This window comes from Squalius cephalus, assembly GCF_949319135.1.
Source record: "Squalius cephalus genome assembly, chromosome: 9".
NCBI classification, from domain to species: Eukaryota; Metazoa; Chordata; class Actinopteri; order Cypriniformes; family Leuciscidae; genus Squalius; species Squalius cephalus.
Genome location: NC_137130.1, coordinates 26591959 through 26614024, shown reverse-complemented (window position 1 = coordinate 26614024; position 22066 = coordinate 26591959). Strand labels below are relative to the sequence as shown.

At 37.6% G+C, this 22066-nt stretch overlaps 1 protein-coding gene across 1 annotated transcript in view; it reads right to left on the bottom strand.

Moving 5' to 3' along the window:
* The window catches only part of nalf1b (NALCN channel auxiliary factor 1b), a 160415-nt gene that overhangs the window by 27680 nt on the left and 110669 nt on the right, over positions 1 to 22066 (bottom strand). The gene's annotated exons all lie outside the window — the stretch shown is intronic.

Here is a 22066-nt window from a genome sequence, read left to right as displayed (position 1 = left end):
CTGGAATCATGCCTATTGTCCCTAACACCAAGAGCTATGGTTCTTGTTGTTACACTCAACACTCAATATTGTGTCAGTGTGGTAATATTGTGTGCTCCTGCATTTTCTGTCGCCTGTTTAATTTCTGTGAACTGAAAGACTTAACTGGTGAATGATTCACTCATTTGAGTTGGTCTTATTCAATGAATCAATGTGAATGTTGTTTTTCACATTTTACTTGCTGTTTATTTGTAGTTATTATTATTATTATGAGTGAAAATTGTTTCACACCAATTTATTTTCAGTTCACTTTTTAATTTCAGAATCTTTTTGAACGACAAAACTATAGTACCATAACATTTTCTACATCCAACAAATATTGGATGTAGAATATTTACCTACAATCCATTGACAACTAGCTTGAAATGCATCCCATCATTTGCCAGTCATGAAGATCTTTATTAAGATCAATGCCTGTAGCTTGTGAACAAGACATCTATTTCAGTGATATCTGTCAGGTAGAAAGATTTTATTACGGTATTGTTTACAGTACCATACGTTTTAAGATAATTATCTTTGATATGTTGAGAAGAGCCACCGCACTGGGTTTGTCAGCACTATTATTGTGGTGAAACAGTATTTAACAGCTTGATTGTGATCATGCAGAGTTATGACAGAAAGTATGCTTTCAATCTGCCAGCTCCCCTGTGATCCTATCCGGGAAAAGACGGATTGCTTCTGTCGGTGAACACACAACACGGGGGATGCGTGGCTCCACACATGCTTGTGGACTCAGTGGAAATCAATGCGACTCTGTCTTTAATTACGAGACGAATAACTCTGTAACCGTGCAGGCATATTAATAATAGAAAAAGTCATCCAAACTCTGGAGCCATTAGCGCCTAGTGCGCTGGGGCTAATGCATCTTTTTAATAGGGTGCGGAAGTGTCATTGCTTATGGAGACAGGCATCCTCTAAGACCCTCGGCCCCTCCCTTCTCAAACCCTCTGATCTAGTGGAACAGGCATGAGCAGAATTTCTCCATTTCCATTTCCTTTTCTTAGTCTTTTTTCTAGTATTAGAGCACACAAAGTGCATAGGCATTTAGCAGACAATTTTATCCAAAGAGATTTGCAATACAATTATAAGACGGACGATTCACCCAGAGCAACCTGGGGTTAAAGGGATAGTTCATCCAAAAATGATTTCTCTGTCCTCATTTACGCACCCTCATGTTGTTCCCAATCCCCTTTTCATGCTTCTTAAAATTATTTTTGTATGATTTAAAATAAGTGCATACCAATTTCTTGTCTCTTATGCTCACCAAGGATGCATTTACTTGATAAAAAAATTTAGTAAAACGAGTTGTTAATATTGTGTCAGGTTAGTTGTGATTTTGTTCATGCATTTAGGATTTTTGGATATCCTTTCAGGGTATGTTTACACAACAACCATGTACTAAAAGTGGAAAAGTTTTTCCTTTTCCTTTTTTTTTTTTTTTTTTTTGCATACAGACGACAATGCTGTCAAAACGATTCCCGTTCACATGGATCCGAAAACAACTAAGAATGCTTTATTATTCATTTTTGCGTGAATATCCTTACATAACAAACATTTCATTTACCAGCATTTAATTGAAATTTAGGCTGTGTTTTAGTTCTGACATATAGGTCAACTCGATCAATAACCAATAGCTTAGTTAGAGTAACTGATATCCAGCATACAGATGAGACCTACTTTTATAAATATCAACTTATTATTTCTCAAATAGAAAGATTTCTTCAGTAATCCCCTTATTTTTGGTGCTTGACTGCAGTGGACACTAAACTGATTTTGAATGGAAAATAACTGTGTGGTCTCCTTTTGTGTTTCTCAAAAAAATAACATTATATGGACTTGGATCAAGGCCAAGGGTGAGCATTTTTTGTGAATTATTGTTCTTGCACAGCAGTGGTGACTCTTGGATCTACCTGGTTTTGAACCTGCGACCCTGCAGTTACTGGTCAACTTCAACCAGCACACCAAACCACCACTTGTTTGGTATGCTTACTGCACTTTCAGTACAGTAGCTCACCTCCCAACCTTTTGAGCACAAGCCTAAAATACTGAAAATACAATGGTTGCAGTTCATAAACCTTCATGAACAGAGGCATAACACTGGTCTCTTTTAAAAACAGATACTCTCTTTACAAATGAGCATGATGAGATGATAATGGCAAGCAAGGATGCATAAACCATGCAGTTGAATTGTGAGGTATGAGGTAAGACTTCAGATGAACTGTCCATAAATTTGGTTTCTCTTCATCTAGGGGCTTTGTGACAAAATTGAAGTGATGAATTAGCATAGGCATATTAATTTTTATTATACTGCCCATGGCAAGCAGAGCCCCCAGTGGCACTTACACATTTCACAAAGCAGTTAGGGGGCGAAGCGGGTTCTCTGACACACACTCTCACAGTATGAATATACCTCCTCTGGACACATCATCTGAATTTCACACTCACAGTGGAGTCACTTCCATATTCATCGCTTGCATTCATTTGTTCCACGTGAGAGCATGCAGTTTCTCCTACTGAGGCGGCCAAGTTTCCCACTCTCTCTGTTTTTGCAGTTGTTCATCTTAATACATAGATTCATGTGCAAACTGTTATCCAGATTGAGATGTGAGGCAGTGGTCACAGCTACTGGCACCATGCTTGATGACTGATGGTCACATGCCCAGAAATGCAAAACACTTTATACTTCACAGTCTGTCAATCAAGCCATTGATAACTCAGCAAAAAAAAGAAAAAGAAAATAAACTTCCCTTTTTCAGAATACTGTATTTTAAAGATAATTTTGTAAAATCCAAATAAGTTTTACAGATCTTTATTGGAAAGTGTTCAAACAATGTTTTTCTTGTTCAAAGAACCATAAACTAGTTTTTGTACTGCACCTGTGGAAGAGTCCTTAAAGGGTTAGTTCACCCAAAAATGAAAATTCTGTCAGTAATTACTCACCCTCATGTTGTTTCAACCCCGTAAGACTTTCGTTCATCTTCGGAACACAAATTAAGATATTTTTGATGAAATCTGAGGGCTGTCTCACTCCTCCACAGGCTTATGGACACTATAACTTGCTGGCCCAGAAAATGTATTAAAGACATTGTTAATATAGTCCAAGTGACTCCAGTGGCTCGATCTTAAGTTTATAAAGTGACGAGAATACTTTTTGTGCACAAAAACAAACAAAAATAATGACTTTATTCCACTTTTCATTTCCTTCTCTCTGGGCCTCGAGTCTTTTCACGTAGTGTAATAGCGTAGCGCGTCTGTGTTGCACGTCCCCACGTAGGCTCACTATTGGCCGACGCTGGTCAAGTGTGATACGTGGTGACGTACAACACAGACGCGCTACGCTATTACACTACGTGAAAAGACTCGAGGCCCAGAGAGAAGGAAATGAAAAGTGGAATAAAGTCATTATTTTTGTTTGTTTTTGTGCACAAAAAGTATTCTCGTCGCTTTATAAACTTAAGATTGAGCCACTGGAGTCACTTGGACTATATTAACAATGTCTTTAATACATTTTCTGGGCCAGCAAGTTATAGTGTCCATAAGCCTGTGGAGGAGTGAGACAGCACTCAGATTTCATCAAAAATATCTTAATTTGTGTTCCGAAGATGAACGAAAGTCTTACGGGGTTGGAACAACATGAGGGTGAGTAATTACTGACAGAATTTTCATTTTTGGGTGAACTAACCCTTTAAGAGGCTAACAGTTTACAAGCGGAAGAAAATGAATGTCACAGTTCCAATAACTTAAAACATTAAAGAGACCTTTCTTGTGTGTTCACTATTCACTGCTCCTAAAATGTGTGCACTAACTTGGATGGGTTCAATGCAAAGGATGAATTCAGAGTATGGGTTACCATACTTGGCCTTCACATGTCACTATCACTTTCTAATGACACCAGGGGCCTCATTTCTAAAACGTGTGTACATGCAGATTTGATCTTAGAGTGTGCGTAAAATCCACACCAACGTTCATGTTTATCTACCTTATTCCCACACCCTATGACTCTTTGCGCGAATTATGGGTGTACCTTCCGTTAAGCTGTAAACAATCAGTGAAAAGGCTCGCTCTATGAACGCAATACGTTAAAAAAGTATCACAATGAGATTACATTAATCTACTCACCCTTCAACCAACGAACATTAAAAGGAAATTTAAAAGTGTAAAAGCATCAACAAGGTACTTTCAACAGACCAAATAACCCCAAAAGCACAAGTCTTTCCACAGCAATAACGGACGGGTTAAATATCACTGTAGTAATATCTGTATTTGCCTTAATCAAACATGTTCATTAACTTCAGCATTACGTGATACTATTTCAAAGTGATTTCCGTCATTTTGACAGATTATAAATTGCATTTAACTGTGAAAACAAAACTGGAAAGAGACGTGAGGATTTGAGGAGAATAACGAGAGATTCTTTGTGCATTTCAGTGAATTATTAATGGAATATATCGTAAATTAAATTCGGGAGAACAGACCACAAATGTGCAGTATATGTTGTCCTTTTTCATACTTTTACAGTGGATTGCAAAGGGAAAAAATAAAATAATCAGGAGGAAAAGAAAGAACGTTATTCTCATGATGTCTGAAAATAAATCATGAAGGAAAATTGACAGCTCATCCAGTCAAACTGACGGATCAGCTCTATTTGTAGGGCAACCTTATGATTTGAAATGATTCATTTCAGCCTTTTTGAATGGATGTTCCCCAAACCGGAAGTGCCACCCATAATTCAAAACGCAGTAAGGTCGTCAGGAATAAGGTGGATAAAAACAGTCTTTGACGAGGAAAAGTGCTTATCGCCACGGGAGGATCTGAGCAGATGTATGCAATTTTCCTTGTGGCAGAGAGTCGGAGAACTCCAGGTATTTAGAAATCTAAGCAATTCTTGCCTCTCACTAGCCTGGAAATCCAGACCTAAATCTGAAAGATGAATGGTCTGGCATCGACTAATGAAAATCGGCCAGCTCGAGGGGCGGCACCAAGCATGCATTTGAAAATCTCACTGCACGCAAATGGATAACACTACGACCAATCACAACAAGCCCCATACGCTTAGCTTCCAGCGGGGCTATCTGGTAGATTAGACTCTTGCCGTATCCGGTCGGCAAAACAGCAAAAACGCCCTTCTAGCAAAGGAACGATTCGAGCGCCGTCTGCTGTTCCTCTTTTAGATAAAAAGCCAAGTATAACTTGTTCATTGTAGCAGCCAAAGCCGTTTCAAACAACTGGTTTCCATCCATAGCCATCTTGCAATGTTTACTAATGACTTCGATGTCACAGCGCTGTCGTCATCTGTTTAGCTCGCTTCTGGCCCGCCTATATCAGATAACCCGATGTGATTGGTGCAGCTCGGATACAAGGGCATATTTAATGAGCATCATTACTCGATGTACGAGAGGCGTACGCACATTTTGTAATGTGTAACCATATGTCCCCCAGAATTGTTTGAGAACTAGCAAATACCTTGGTAGTGTAATGTTTGGCTGCAGTAATACACATGACTCAGGAGATTCAGAGAAACAAACAGTATTAAATAATAAATCCAAGGAGAAATTCAAAGAATGCAACCATCAAACATAAACGAGACTGAACCAAGAACAGAGGAAACCAAGTGCTTATATACAGAGATAATGAAGGAAATAATGAACAACAGGTAAACATAATATGTAACTAAGAGAACAAACCAGTGAACAGACTTAGGGGCTGTTAACACAACACCATTTTCACCTAAAAATTTGTATGCGTTTTGGCCGTTCTTTTACACGACAACAGCGTTTTGGATGCCTGAAAAAACAAACTTCTGAAAATGGGTTTCAAAGTTTTTGAAAACAGTCTCCGTGTGAACAACAAAAATGCAAATCTCTGAAGACGATGACAATGACGTACGTGTTGAATCTATAGTGTTTCATTGCCATCAAATGGCCTAGCAGCAGAATACAGGGTTTTTAGTCGTTTTCGTGGATCTGTGTGAATGGAGATCGTTTTGACAATGGTGTCGATTGTATGCGGAAAACTTCTCCATTTTAAGCATATCGTTGTCATGTAAACGTACCCTTAAACATAACCCTGAGAGATGGAAGAGTGGAGTAACATCTCACAGCAACAGCTGGAAAATCTTTCTCAGTCCATGAAAATGCATCGTATGACTTAAAGCAGCTGGTGGTCACACAACATGCTAATATATATATATATATATATATATAGAGAGAGAGAGAGAGAGAGAGAGAGAGAGAGAAAGAGAGATATTGATATATAAAATACCTTGAATGTCTAATGTCTAACACTATTTTTTTATACTGAATTGTGATCGTTCTCGTCTTCCTTGCATATATTTAACCATTTATATTGCGTTGATACTTTTATGCTTTTAAGCATTTAATTTACACAGAACTAAAGCATAACATTTAAACTTACATAAAACATAACACAATTTTGCTGCTTAGTAAGCATTGCTATTCCTTCAAGAAATGCTAATCTAGTTCTCCATGCTTCTTACCAGTCCTTGATGTAATATATCACATTCATCCATTTGTATGTTGGTATATTTTCTAGAAGAAGATTAAATACTTCAAATTCGTAATTAATATTAATTAATTCTGAGGCTAAATAGGCTAAAAAACCTCAAGCTTCATTAAAAGTATAATTGAAGTAACGTGGAAATCAAAAACAACCTCTAATGTATACTGTATAAAATACAAACACAATTAGACTCAGTAACAATACTTCACCACTAATTACACTGTAATGGAACACAAAAGGTACAATTTGAATAATATAAATTTGGCAATCCTAGTCCTCAATGACTTCCAGCATATTCTTTAAAAGTAATAACTCCAGACCATTAAAAAGCCCATAAAAGACATATACAAATGAAGGGCAACCACATCTACTGTAAAAAAGTAGTTTTTCCATAAAACCAATGGCTGGCGAACTTTAACATTCTTAGCTGATCTCTGCATAAAGAGAATGCTTTCATATTTTCAGCCTCAAGGACTTTCAGAGAAATCTGCTTCTGAGATAATGGCACTGAGAATCAGTACAGTAAGAGGGTTTCGATAGACCAGTATTTTAGCAAAGGGTGAAAGAGAGTATAAGAGCCCATCTGCATTAGTGTAGACCCATGAGGCCAACAGAGTTAAAAATTACTGCATAGCCGGCTGAAAAAATTTATATAACGTATGGGGCGATATAACTTTTGTCACGCGCTGGCAAGACGTGATAATCCGCAAAAGATGCCTGAAGCAGAAGAACGATAAAATCACATTTAATAAACATCAGTTACCATACATAGCATGAAACGTTAACAGCAGACCAAGAACAGAAAATAACTAAAGGTATAAATACACAGGATGACGAGGTACAGGTGAGACACTAATCAATGAAACAGTAAATAACTTTGGCAACCAAGGAAACAGGAACTAAACACACAGGAACTGAACACAGGCAATAAAAGACAAAAGAATATCAAAATAAAAGTTCATTAATAAAGCTTTGAAAAAAAGACAAACATGATTAGCAGTTTTCTTGCTAACCCTTTATAATTCCTGTCTGCTCCAGTTTTGTTTGATTCAATACACAGGCTTCATGATGGACCCTGATAGAAGCGATATATTCCAGAGCACTATGTTCTCTTCACCAAGTTCATGCCCCTCTCTAAGACACACACTCTGTGGCCCTTTCTCCATTCCAGTGAGCTCACTAAATAAAATGCAACCACAGCCTACATCCAATAATATGCAGCTGCATTTTTGATTTATACAAAACTAGTGAAAAGGCATTCAAACGAGTTCTGTCATGTCCAGACCACCAGAATCACAACCACATTTTTGGGTTCACCACCTCTGAAACCCAAGTTAACCGCAAAGACCATCCTCTACCCTCATGCATATAAAAACAACAACAACAACAACAATTACATTTTTAAAGGGGGGGTGAAATGCTCATTTTCACTCAATCTCCTGTTAATCTTGAGTACCTATAGAGTAGTATTGCATCCTTCATATCTCCAAAACGTCTTTAGTTTTATTATATTTATAAGTGAAAGATTGGCTGTACCGAGTCTTTCCGGAAAAAAACGAGCGGCTGGAGGCGGGCCGTGTGGGCGGTGTGCTATAGCTGTGCTAAAGCTGTGCTAACTGATCTAACAACAACACAGAGAGACATTTGAAGTAGTTTACTCACCGTGACTGCTCGATCCTTAAGCATTAGACGATCTGCAAATAAGTCGATCTGGGCTTTGTTTATAAAACAATCATCGTCGAAATGCAGGGAACAAAGAGTCGTGCACAACCTCCGTTGATGCTTCGAAAAAACAAACTCCATCCACTATTCCCTTAACGCTGGGTTCTTTGGGAATCTGTGCAGGGTTGTCTTGCCCTGCCAACCAAAAACCCACTTCTTTGGTGACATTGACTTCCCTAAAAGCCGAGCATAACGCTTTGAGGTAACGTACTGCTTTCGCTCTCTTCTCTCTCTGGTCTGCGAGTGCGCGCGCGGCCGCGGAGAAGTGCCCTTAGGACCCATATAAGGAAATTCCGTTCTATCTTACGTAAGACAGAGCCATACTCGAAAAAAAACTTTCTGAAACTTGTGACAAACCGGAAGGAGTATTTTTGGAACAAAAATACTCCTTCAAACGTACAACTTAACTTTTGAAACTTTGTCCATGTTTAGCATGGGAATCCAACTCTTTAACAGTGTAAAAAACTCAGTATGCATGAAACAGCAATTCACCCCCCCTTTAATGAAATAACAAAGCACAAATTAGATGAGGTTGTCGCACCAGCAGACATATCTGCATTCCCAGCTTCCTGTCAACCAGCCATGACATTATGGTGTATAAAATGAAAAAACTGGAGTGCAGATCTGCACAGTCACAAATCCCAAAAGATTCCATTCAATTTTATGCAAATGCACTGAAGTCTGGACACGTGTGTCATTGTTTCAGTTTATGAGAATGAACCAGATCCTTAAAACAAACTGACAGGCAAACAGACACTGTTCTACAGGACTACATTGTCCGCTAGTTCTTATCGACCTAGTATTGACACGTCCATAACTGTTGGCAATGATAGATATGAACATTGATGATGTGTGCTTAATGAAGCTGTAATTCCACATGTATGTCTACACATGACGCAGTGCTTACGTCAATGCAAAGGTCGTTGAGTTTCAGATGTGGAAGTGATAGCAGGTGCTGCCTTTCACAGTGTGCCCCCTCCACCTCATCTCATGGATGTTATGTAAATAGCACGGTACGTGTCAAGTTGACCAAGACAGAAAAATCACATAATGAAAGAAAGTAAATGTTATTTCCCTGTTACTTAGTTTACTATTTGAGCTTAGTATAGTTAGTATACTCTTTGAGCTTGCACTCTTGTACAGCCATTGCCAAAAGCACATCAATTTTGTGTTTTGCGCAAGTCTGCTACTTCAGTATTTGTAGATTATTTTTTCACGCTTCAATTGTATACTGGGAAACTATGATAAGCACTTCACATGTTTTAATGGTTTTTATTGGCAAAAACATTCAATATGCAAAGAGTCAATGTTTACAGTGTTGACTCTTCTTGATTCATAACCTCTGCAATTCGCTCTGGCATGCTGGATATCAGCTTCTGCTGCCAAGTCCTGACTGATGGCGATCCATTCTTGCCTTATTACTCTTCGGAGTTGATCACAATTTGTGGACTTCTGCTTGTTTACTCGCCTTTTAAGGACTGACCACAGGTTCTCTATGGAATTAAGATCAGAGGAGTTGCCTGGCCACGGATCCAAAATTTCAACGTAATGATCTCAGAGTCCCTTCATTATCACTCTTGCCTTGTGACATAGTTCACACAGATCACCAAATTGCTCTTGGATCATTGGGAGAAGCTGCTCCTGCAGGACGTGATACCATTGATACAATTATTCATGGCAGTGCTTTTGGGCAAAATTGTGAGAGAGCCCACACCCTTGGATGAAAAGCAACCCCACACATGGATGTCTCAGGATGTTTCACTGTTGGAATGACACAGGACTCATGGTAGCTTTCATCTTTTCTTCTCCAGACAATTGATTTTTCAGATGTCCCAATCAGTCGGAAGGGGGTTTAATCAGAGAAAATAACGTTGCACCAGTATTCTTCTGTCCAATCTTTGTACTTCCTGCATAATTTCAGGCCAAAACATCCCTGGTGCTGACTGGGCACTCTGGGACATCCTGAAGCCTTCTTTACTGAACTTTTTCACCTCTCTCCTTCAGCAATTTCTTTTCATGTGAGGCTATTTTGATGCAACGCAATGATGGCTGCACGTCTTTCTTTGATTGGTAGATTAAGGAAGAAGTGCTTCCAGTCATTGTTTTCTTGTGTTAGCAATAGTTACCTGTATTGCTAACACAAGAAAACAATGACTGGAAGCACTTCTTCCTAAATTTTATAGCAATCATTCTGCTCTTATAATCCAATTAGAAGGATACAGTGATTTCACCTGACTAGTACTCATTCACACTTTCATATGTGCTGATAAAAAGTTAAGTGAAATGAGCTGGTCATTTTGTGTCAGGGCCAAAAAACTGTTAGATTTGGGTTAATCTTAATCAGAGTAAGTTGACATGTAGATGCAAAGTTAATTAGTATAATGTCTAAAGTGGACTATCGAAATAAAGTGTTACCAAAACATTATTTTTCATATATTTTACACCATTGCAGTACCTCTCTTCCCACACTCTGTTTTCTTCCTGTTTCCATGATGCCACTCCTTCCAAAAAGCTAAATGTGCTCTGATTGGTCAGCTGGATCAGTGTGTTGTGATTGGTCAACCTCTTTGGTGAAATATCACGCCTCTTCCCATAACCACGATTTTCAATACACTACTAACACAACTCATCCACGACTCGCCCCCCTTTTTTGCATATGCCTTGGGCGGGAATTATTTAAATGAGGAATATTGTAACGTGTACATTCCTGAAAGAAAACTCAAGACTACAATCAAGCCGTTTCAGGGAGTTCAGAAACATTGCTTACATTGTAACAGTGCTTTGTAACTTCGTAGACCTGCTCAAACAGCAACACTAATCAACTAATCAACAGCAAAAAAAAAAAAAAAAAAAAAAAAAAAACACACTAATCTCCAGTAGGACCATTATTTAAATATTGTTTCACAAATATTTGTAGGAAAATGTATACTAGAAGTCTCTTGTGTGAATATGTAAGGGATGCATTACATATTATATAAATATTTAGTTCTCATAAGGCAATGCTTTCATGTTATTGCCAATACTTAAATTATATACCATACTAAATAAATAAAAAATACGCTTAAAAATATGCAGATGCTATAAATAAATTTAGACATAATAACATTATAATATGCAATATTTAAAAAATATATTCATATTTATATTTGCTTAAGATTTAATTTAACACTGTTATTAAATTGTCTTTAAAGTTTTGAAAGACAACTTGAGTTAACTTGAGAGTTAGATGATAAAGTTAAGGTATGGAAAATGAGAATGACCAATTAAGTATCCAGTATCGACTGAAAATATTGTAATATTAGCAGATAAACTATATGATACAAATACTGAATATCATGCTTCCCTAGCATACATTTTTGGTTATGAGTAAAGCCCTCTTTCGGTAAAAAATAAAGTATTTAAATAAGACCATCACAATACAGCTGTTCAAAGGAAAGAGCCTGGGCATCTCAGTTGCAGTGGCTTCAATGCATCAATGCACTGCACAGAAAGACATTTCTGATTGGGATCAATAGCTGTCCTCTCTCTCAATTAATCCATCTGTTATTCCACACCATTAGCAGAGATCATTCAATAAGGAATAGATTTGTTCATGCTCAGTGTTTAACTAATAATATTGTAGGATTGAAAGAGAAAAAAGGAGAACAGAAGATGCTGATGGTGTTGTAAGCATGAAAAATAAAATGGCAGAAAAAATCCTTACCAAACAACCCATCATCAGTAACAAAAAAAGAAAAAGAAAGAAAGATGAATTGTAAGGCTTAAGTTGAAATACCACTGCACTGTTGATTTACTAAATTAAAAAAAAGAATATGATTATTTATACATCTGTCCATTAATCTTCCAAATACTTACACATTCACACTCAGTCATATCCACAGGCATTTTAGGGCGAATTCCAAACAGCGTCCTTAAAGGGCACTTCTGGGGATGCCATTTTTAGGGGCATTCCAAACTAAGCAACTGAATTCCTTCACAAAGGGCTCTTCCACAAGTCTGTTTGCGAAGGGTACATGTGATGGTAACTTCAAGGAAGTAATTTTAGCGTTTCTGGTCATGTGACCCAGGGTGGCAAATCTTTGCAATTTATTTTAAAGCTTCTGTAAATGTTATCTAGTCAAAAATAAGCACAGCTTTTGAATTATGCACATGTGTATATATATAAGGGAACCCCCGGAGTATGACCTAATCAACACAGTCTCACCCCCAAACGTCACATACTGACGCGTCTTGACCAAACGGCAATATACGACGAAAAGGGTACCCCTAAAACGTCCGTATGTGACTATTCGGGTGATGGGTAGGTTTAGGTATGCGTTAGGGTACCGCTAAGAGGCGCTGCTGGTGCGCTTATGTCTTCGTCTCATATGGACGTTTTAGGGGTACCCTTTTCGTCGTATATTGCCGTTTGGTCAAGACGCGTCAGTATGTGACGTTTTGGGGTGAGACCGGGCTGACCTAATAGTAGTGATGGCAATTTCAAAACACTGCTTCAAGAAGCTTCAAGGCTTTTACGAATCTTTTGCTCCGAGTCAATGGCTCGGAGCGTGTATCAAACTGCCAGAGTCACGTGATTTCAGTAAATGAGGCTTCTTTACATCATAACTGTTTCGAAACACTTCGAAACACTACGGAATTTCAATGGATCACCACTGGGGGCGATGATCTCTGACGATCCATGAATCATGAGGAGTCACTAATAAAACCAATGAACAAGTGTCTGTGGGTTTTACCTGATCTCTGATCAGTTTTATACATTTGTAGACATTTTAATTAGACATTTGTATAATTAAAATGAATAATGGTAGTTAATAGTCTTATTGGCCTGTTTAGCTGAGCCATTCATAGAACAAACAAAACAAACCCTGACAATTGATAAAATAACTTATATATGTGACCCTGGACCACAAAACCAGTCTTATGGGTCAATTTTTTTAAATTGAGATTTATGCATCATCTGAAAGCTGAATAAATAAGCTTTCTGTTGATGTATGGTTTGTTAGGATATGACAATAATTGGCCAAGATACAACTACTTGGAAATCTGGAATCTGAGGATGCAAAAAAAATCGAAATATTGAGAAAATCGCCTTTAAAGGTTTCCATTTCTGTTGGTGATTGTGCTACATTCAATCACACAAATACATTTTTGATATATTTAAGGTAGGACATTTACAAAATATCTTCATGGAACATGATCTTTACTTAATATCCTAATGATTTTTGGCATAAAAGAAAAATCAATAATTTTGACCCATACGGTGTTTTGTTGGCTATTGTCAATATACCCGTGCCACTTATGACTGGTTTTGTGATCCAGGGTCACATATACACTTGATAATCTTATTAGATGATTAGTTAATTGCATTTGAAAGATTTGTAAAAGGTGTTTTTATGCATGTTTGGCCCAGGCTTTTGTTGCATTTACACTGTTCTGACCACTAGGGGTCACTGAGGAGATAAGTGTCCGATTGTTTCGAAGCCTCAACACAATACGACACATTAACTTCAACTGTTTCAGCATTCCACAAAGCCTCGATTTGCCCACCACTATCTAATAGGGAACCAAACATCAAATAAAGCGCAACAAAAGGGATCAAAAATAGTGAAGACTTCAAATGCCATATTCATTACAGCAGCATAAAGACAGAAGTGCAGTGTGACACAAACAAAACTTAGCAATGAATGACTGAATAAACCAGGCTTATATAGGTATGATGAGTCCAGGCAGATAGTTCTGAGAAATGTAGTCCATGTTGGAATGACAATGAACAAGAGGGGAGTGCCCTCTGGAGGACATCAAGGGCACTCCAGCTGGTGGTCGTGACACTATTATTGTTGAACCAACAAGCTTCGAAGTGTTACTACGGTTTTAGGAAACAGTTGTGACTAGTGTTGTGGTTTAATTCTTTTCAGGGGAATGACTTCAGAGATATTTGATGCCAGAAAAATTAGACTTTATTAACAAAGCAAAGCCGAGTAACCCTCTGCAGAAAGACCCTGCAGAAAGACCCCCGCAGAAAGACCCTCCTGCAAAATTGTCCAGCAAACCTATGTACTACATCCTTGTCCCAAATATGGTAATGCATTCTATAGACTATTTTGAGAAATAGTTTGTACCATGTGACATTACTGAAATAGAATTCTCTGCTGTAACAACACAGCTCTCAGGTTCCAAAGTCAATTCAAAAGTCACCCCCAGACAGAAAGGAAATAATAGTGAACAAAAAAATAGTTAAATTACTCATTTTTTAAATAATAAAATCTTCAACACTAGCTAGTTAATTTCTCCAATGATGCATCATAATATAGTGGTCAGATAATGAATTAAGATATTGTACGAGAAACACAGCACAGGTATTGGCAGAATTTCCCATAATTCCTCTTAAGCCCTTACTATTCCTTGATCCCAGCTTATTCTGATCAATGACTGAAACTTGGTATTACTAGCACTTCTCATGTTTTTTTTTTTTCTTTAAGATGAATCGCTTGTCGTATTCTTCACTTGAAAGTGGCTTTGGACAAAAACATCTGCTAAATGATTAAATGTAAAAGTAAATTACCCATATAGGGTGTAAGTGTTAGGACAAATGCACAAATGATAAAATGTTCCCTACCAATGCATCATTTGATTGCAAATATTATTTTAGATTCTAAATTCACTTCCTTTCATTTGTCTATGACACCCTAGATGTCACATCAACCCTTCAGGTCTCAGTGGTTCATCTATTGAAAACAGCACACTGTCCATGTAGCTCGCATCTGTGAACTCTGCACCTTTAATATAGATCCCCACTTATTATGCTGAATTAGAGCTCTTCAACCTTTTATTTTTTTAGTATTGGGTTGGGACAAAGACTTATTACAGAAAAACAGTGCACTCCTATTACTTATGAATGGGAGAAAGTGCAACACGCAATATGATGGCATAAGTCCCGCCTTCTAAAGAAATGAGCCAATCGCTGATTGGTAAAATCATCGTGTCACTGCAGCTGCCATTAGAAGTTCCAGTTCCTATTTCAAATATGAAATTTAATCGTAAGCTTGGCCAACAATTTTGGAGAAGTCATGATGTTTCTTGATGTTTCCCCATTCAAAGAGATAGGAGCTGCACTTGCATGCCAGGCATTTCAAAGATGGCCGCTCAGTGAAAGTACTTGTCTTAAAGGGTCTTTGGTTGGGATCAATGTGGAATAGCTAAATGGGCACAGGCACAAGGGGGATGGCAAAAGAGAGAGTGAGAGAGGGGTCATTAGTCCTCCACATTATCACGCAACACACAAATGGTTGGGAGTGTCACCGCCCTCTCCATCACCCACACTCCTTGCTGGCTTTCTTCACACTGTCACGGCTGTAAATCAGCAGGAGTAAAGCTGAAAGCTGGAGTGCACCCAGAGGATCTATGGGCTCCACAGGGGAGATTTTCATTAGCACTATTGGTTCCTCTATAAACATTATGTCTTTCAAGGCTGCCAATGACTTTAAATACAAGTTGGCTTGCAAGCACAACGTGTTATACTTAACTTTAATTGAAGTAAATGCCCTGCCATGCCCTCTTTCTTTTATACAAAAACAGCAGCTAAGTGCTTGTCTAAAGAGCAATGGAATTTATTTAACAGACTACCAAAAATATCCCTGCAATTATTTGCTATAAGAAAAAAAAAATGTGCCAGCAGTAATAGCTTGTGAAGTACTCGAGAAAATTAAAGAATTTGTCTAAAGCTAATGTAGTAGTACCTATTAATACTGTATTAATTACATCATTCAAGATTATTTTAGTCCAATCATTCAATATGTATTTTAAAATTAAATATTTAATCAATTTCACTTAAAAAAAAAAAAGCCCTTATACTTAAAGAAGTGTAAGCAAATTGATAAAACATAGGTTGCAACAGTCAAAGATGTCCATCTAACGCATCTTTACGAAAAAAAAAATAAAAAAAAAAGGTATCACAATGACATTTATTAATTAATGTAAAGTAAAGTTCTTTGCCGCAGGCCCCGTCTGTGGTTCACATTCGGAGGGTAACATACTCTGCATATCCTGCCTGAAGATGAAGGCAGGGGCGCAGCCGACCCCCGGTTGAGGTATGGACAGGGAGCATCCTGGTGTTGGTGGTGAGGGTAGAGGTGAATGTTTGCGTCATCATCTGTGAACTCAAACATGTGTAAGTAACGATGATCTTTATACTCCAAGTATTAGATAGTGATTGGATAGACCAGGAAGTAATGAGTGACATAACATTGAGTCTTCCTGGCAGAACTTTAAGCTAAAGCTTTCATTTCAGTAATTTACGGGAGTGACAACCACAATCTATAACTGAATTAACTCCCGAAAAAGCTAGTGACAACTGCATTTACAAAAATTCTGCACAGTTGTATGAGAGATGACAGATGAGAGATACAATAATTCACAGAGAAATCACAGAGAAAAAGAACTAATTCGCGTTGCCAGATCTTGCAAGCAAATCGGCAGACCAGAACAAGCCCATAAAAAATTCAATTGAAAATGCTTTATGCAGAAAATAAGACTAACATATCACGACCCTCACCTGCTCACTTTAAAGCCACACTAAGTAGAAATTGTGTTTTTGTCAAAAAGCGACCCCTAGAGTCGCTGTGGAATACTTGCACTGTCATAAATATATTATAGTATAACGTTTTTACATGATTGCAGCTAAATCACAAGTAAATAGTCTATAGTCTAGGCCTACTGTATAATTTAATTTGTGTTGTTTTTATTGGAATGTAAACATTACAAAATGCCAGATAACATCAATAAAGTTAAATGTACGTCGCATTATTTCATAACATTGGCCGTTATGATGTCATTAGACATGATTATTGCAATTTATCATAATAGTTTGCAAATTGTGCTCGTTTACACTATTAACAACCTCTACGTTAGGCTTATTTATGTCCTGATTATGTGAGATATTGAAAACTGTTCTCATGATAATCGCAGGAATCAACGTCAACAGCGTCGTCTGATATCCCTCAGGACTACGTGATAAATACACCTCACAACAACTGAGTTCAGCTGCCAAACTAATTCGTGAGGCATAGCTATCTGATTTATCAAAACGATTCCATTTAAACCTGGTCACATAAATTTATTTTTTCGAAACGGATTTAAATCCGATCTTCAATTCTCGCGCTATAGCCTATGCAGATTTAATGGAGTGCACGTCACCGAAAGCAACAGATATGAGCTACATTTTATAGATCATCAGCTAAAATTTCAAAATCAAAGACCGCAATAAGAGAGAGCAGTAACAGCCCTGGTAAGATAATTTCGTTTCTTTACTTTTAATGATGAAGATTGTGTGTTAAGCGTCTGTGACTTACTTTCACTTTGATTTGCGATAGTTTGCACGTTGGCTTATGAATAGATGCTCATCTGCGGTGATGCGTGTTCCAGTAGCGTCATCATATCTGGATATAACATATAGCCTATAACACGCTCTCACACGTTTTTGTTTTTTTTTAGCATTTTTGGGAGGAGTACAATTTACATGTGGTTTCAACAACCAGATGCATTTACACTTGTCCAGTTTCGTCTGGAATGCGTCTCAGATCTCCTCTTGAAGTGGTTTGAGGGATCGGATTCAAATCCGTCTCGAATGCGCTTCGGAGGACATTTACACCTGGTCTTTTCACGATCGGATAGCTATCCGATCTGAGAAAACGCATGAAGTGGCCAGGTGTAAACAACCCCCATGACAAAAACATACGCACGAAAGCCGAAAACAAACGCTGGTTGGCCTCTCACGTCCAAATTTGACGAAGTGGTGGGGGAAGTGACGTATGCCGTAAAGCAGTCGAATTTTGTAGTTCTTTTTGTGTTCTTGTTACTACCCGAACCCCGAAGTTACATAGTGCCAGTAAAAGCGATACAGACCCCGTCAGGCTATGGCAGACGTGTCATTCAACCTATTGTAAATCGATGTACCATCACAAGGATCTTGGAAATATATTATGAAGGTTGAAAAGTTACATAGTGTCGCTTTAATAACTCTAATAAATCCTTTAATAAATCCAATAATGTTTAAAAAAGTGAACATGGCAACATTGCAAGAGCGCGCTCTGTGAAGCAGCCTTTAAGCAAAAACACAACGCCTCTGTCGACTGAGTTAAAATTCTAAATTCTAATTCTAGTTAAAATTGCTGAAAGAGTCTTTTGTCACTGTACTATTACTTTGGTCAGAATAGCGGTTTTACATGAGATGCCAGAATGTGTCAATCACAGTTTCGGGAGTGAGTCATGTTACGTACACTCATGGAAGGATAATTTAGGGGACTTGCTCCTGCAGTTGTCACTCCTGAAACTTTACCGTGTGTGTACATGGCCAATGTGTTCTTATTGATTAAAACATAAAAATGAGCAAGGTTGTTATTGTATGTATATTGTAGAGAGAAGGCCAGCTCTGGCTATTTTTTTTTTACAATCTATATTTAAGATTTATAAATCATAGTTTTCAGTTTCATATTTCTGTATTCATATTTCTGGACACAGGGCTGCCAACTCTCACGCATTGAGCGTGAGACTCACGCAATTGACGCTTTTCACACGCTCTCACGCCATACATCCATTTTCTCACGCACAGAAAAATTGAGGAGCAAAGAGGTAACCTACTTTTAATATTAAACTAATTCTCAGCTCTTAGATTCCGTCAATTTTATTACGAAATTCAGACAAAAATACGTTTGGCGCTTGTAAATGTGATGTGACAGATCGCTGAGCGCCTCAGTTCAAGTGCACGTGAACCGATCATCTCTTTTACTTTTTTATTTAAAGATGCAGTACAAATTACCGAAAGTATACATAATATCGACCAATTAGTGTTTTTCAACCACGGAAAGAGGTTAATATATAACAGCAGGAGAACAATTATGTCACATAACGTTACATTTACCTCAGGAAAGCCATTTAATGACCATAGCACGTTAACTGAATAGACAAAATAGCTAGAGAGGAGATTTTGCTGAGCACTATATTACATATTTATTATATTTTTACTTATTATAACAAAAACTGCATTATATTTAATTGAATTTGTTATTATTAACCTTTAATAATACCAGCAGATTGGGCCGTCTATGTTTACAGCATTAGGTGAGATTATTTTTTTAAATAAAATTTAAAATAAACATGTATCCAAATTAGTCAATATTGAATCAAAATTGGAATCAAATCACAAGAATGGAATGAAATCTTTAAATTTTTATCAAGCAATAATAAAAACTGTATCCTAGCAGTCATTGTACAATGTAAACATTGTAACATGTTGTCACTAAACTTCATAAAATTCTATTTAGTTACCAAATGTTTTGACAGTTGTTATATATGTGTTAAAGATTTTATTTTGGATGTGTTCATTGTGATTATATTGGCTGGGTTTATAAAAGTTTATAAAATTGAAAGGATCTTTGCTTGGTGCATTTGTAAACAAATCTTGTCTATTTCTAAATGTAATAGCGTGCATCGCTGATGATTATACTGTCCGTGTGTTGAAAAAAACTTCGATTAAACACACTCGCAACCAAAGCGGAGACGTTACAGCATTGCCAGTGGCACTGAGCGGAGTTTTGCCGCTGTAGTGGACACGCACCGTTACTGCTAATGTTAGCCTACTAGGCGTCGGCGATGACCGCCAGGCGAATGAGGATATTCTTCTTGGGGGAGACAGGAGCGAGGAAGACTCGGGTGAGGAAGAGGACATTAATGAAGGTTTTTTGGGCAAACGTGAATTGACGCTGTCAATGAATTGATGTACATTTTGAATTGAGACATTTGAATATAGTGGGCTTTGAGGTATAGTGCCCAGGGGCACCACACTGTCTTAATACGGCCCTGCCTTTACCAAAACCACAAGTTTCAACACACTACTAATACAACTGAATCAGGCTTCGACCCTTTTTTTTGCATATGCCTCAGGCGGGAATTATATTAATGAGGAATGTTGTGACGTGTTCGTTACCAGAATAAAACTCAAGACTACAATCGAGGCATTTCAGGGAGTTCAGAAACAGTGCTTTGTTATATTATGAATAACTGCCTTTTTGCAGTGACTTTGTGGTTTGTAACTTTGCAGACCTTTTCCAAGCCCAAAAAGCAACATTACACACTAAAGAAAGTTGAAAAGGTACCTACAATTTTAAAATGACAAAAATAACCAATTCTCCAGTGGTGTCTGTGAAAAGTGTTTTTATAAAAGCTGAATTTTCCTTATTTGAATAACCAAATAATCACATTTAATTGCACCTAATCTACTATTCTGTTAATTTGTAAATGACCAATGTACTGTACACAGTATTTATACATTAATTTTAAACTATAATTCTCCTCCTGCACATTATTTTTGTTTGGTATTTAGTTTCTTCTAAACTCTAAAATTGATTCTTCTCTTCCTCAGCATGTACCTTTAACTGAGGATAGTAGGACTATAGCATTCATGTTTACCCTCCAGTGCTTTCCAAGAAAAGCAGTGAGCTGCAGACCGCCTGCAGTCCACATCCTTCATCCCCAGGTCAGAGCTGTGGAGCAAGAGTGCATCTCACTCTCACTGTCAATGGCATTTAATCAATTTCAGAGCATAGCTCTAACAATAGTACAGAGAAGCTGAGAGTATCATCTCACAAACACCACAGGCCCACGGAGTTAGCTGGGGTTTTATCAACCTAAATTCTGATCTCTGTATACATTCTGTTTTTCTCCAAAAAAAGGTGTTTTGCGAGATGTCTACATAAAACAATGGAGAGTCATGATGCTATTACACAGAAACACACAGTTCCAAAACTTCAACCATCAAAGGGGTTGTCTTCAGAAACATCATTACTGGTTATTTTCATTGTCATGTTCAATGTGAAGCACATGCGTGCAATGCTATCGATAAAAACAAACAATAATTTTGATTCTGATATTGTGTTTCCACTAACCCTTGCAATAGAGGTGACGGAAATAGAAGCCTAGAAGGCAAGGAATACAAATAAAAAAATATTAATTAAATAATGCAAATATCACACTGATTTGAAAGTATAACCTTGTATTCATTCAAAATATGGCTATTCTTTCAAAACAGTGCGATTTTCTTTTAACCCTTTCACACGTAAGTTTAAAATATTCTGGCTGACCCCCTAGCGTGAGTTTTCCAAGGCGACCGTTATTTAGAATGTGTCACTTTATGGTTTCCATGGTGACGCGTCATTGCTTGTCACGTGACACACTGCAGCAACAACAGAGCTGAATGAATGATGATCTGCTTTTATGTCATTTTTCCTTTTTTATTCAAAATATTCACAAATGTGTTAGATATGGCATGAAACATCTGATATTCCGATTGTCAAATATATGCAAGTGGAAGTGTTTTGTTGTTTAAACACCTTTATAACGATCGTGTTAGTTGAGCTGTATGCGCGATGGGCGCCGCCATCTTAGTTTGTGCCGCAGACGCAGTTCAGAGAATCGGATCTGTTGGATTTACGAATTCATCCACTTCTCCCGAAATACATAAAAGTAAGTGGCTGGTGAACTGGGAGAAGAATAGAGTAAACTTTAAAGTTACTTACACAGTGTGTATCTGATATGAATAAAACGTGTCTAATTATAATGGAAAGGATTATTATTGCCTCTTCCTTTGACATCAGTGTGTATTTTACAAACTCTAAATTTACATTTACATTTATTCATTTAGCTGACGCTTTTATCCAAAGCGACTTACAATTGCTATATATGTCAGAGGTCGCACGCCTCTGGAGCAACTAGGGGTTAAGTGTCTTGCTCAGGG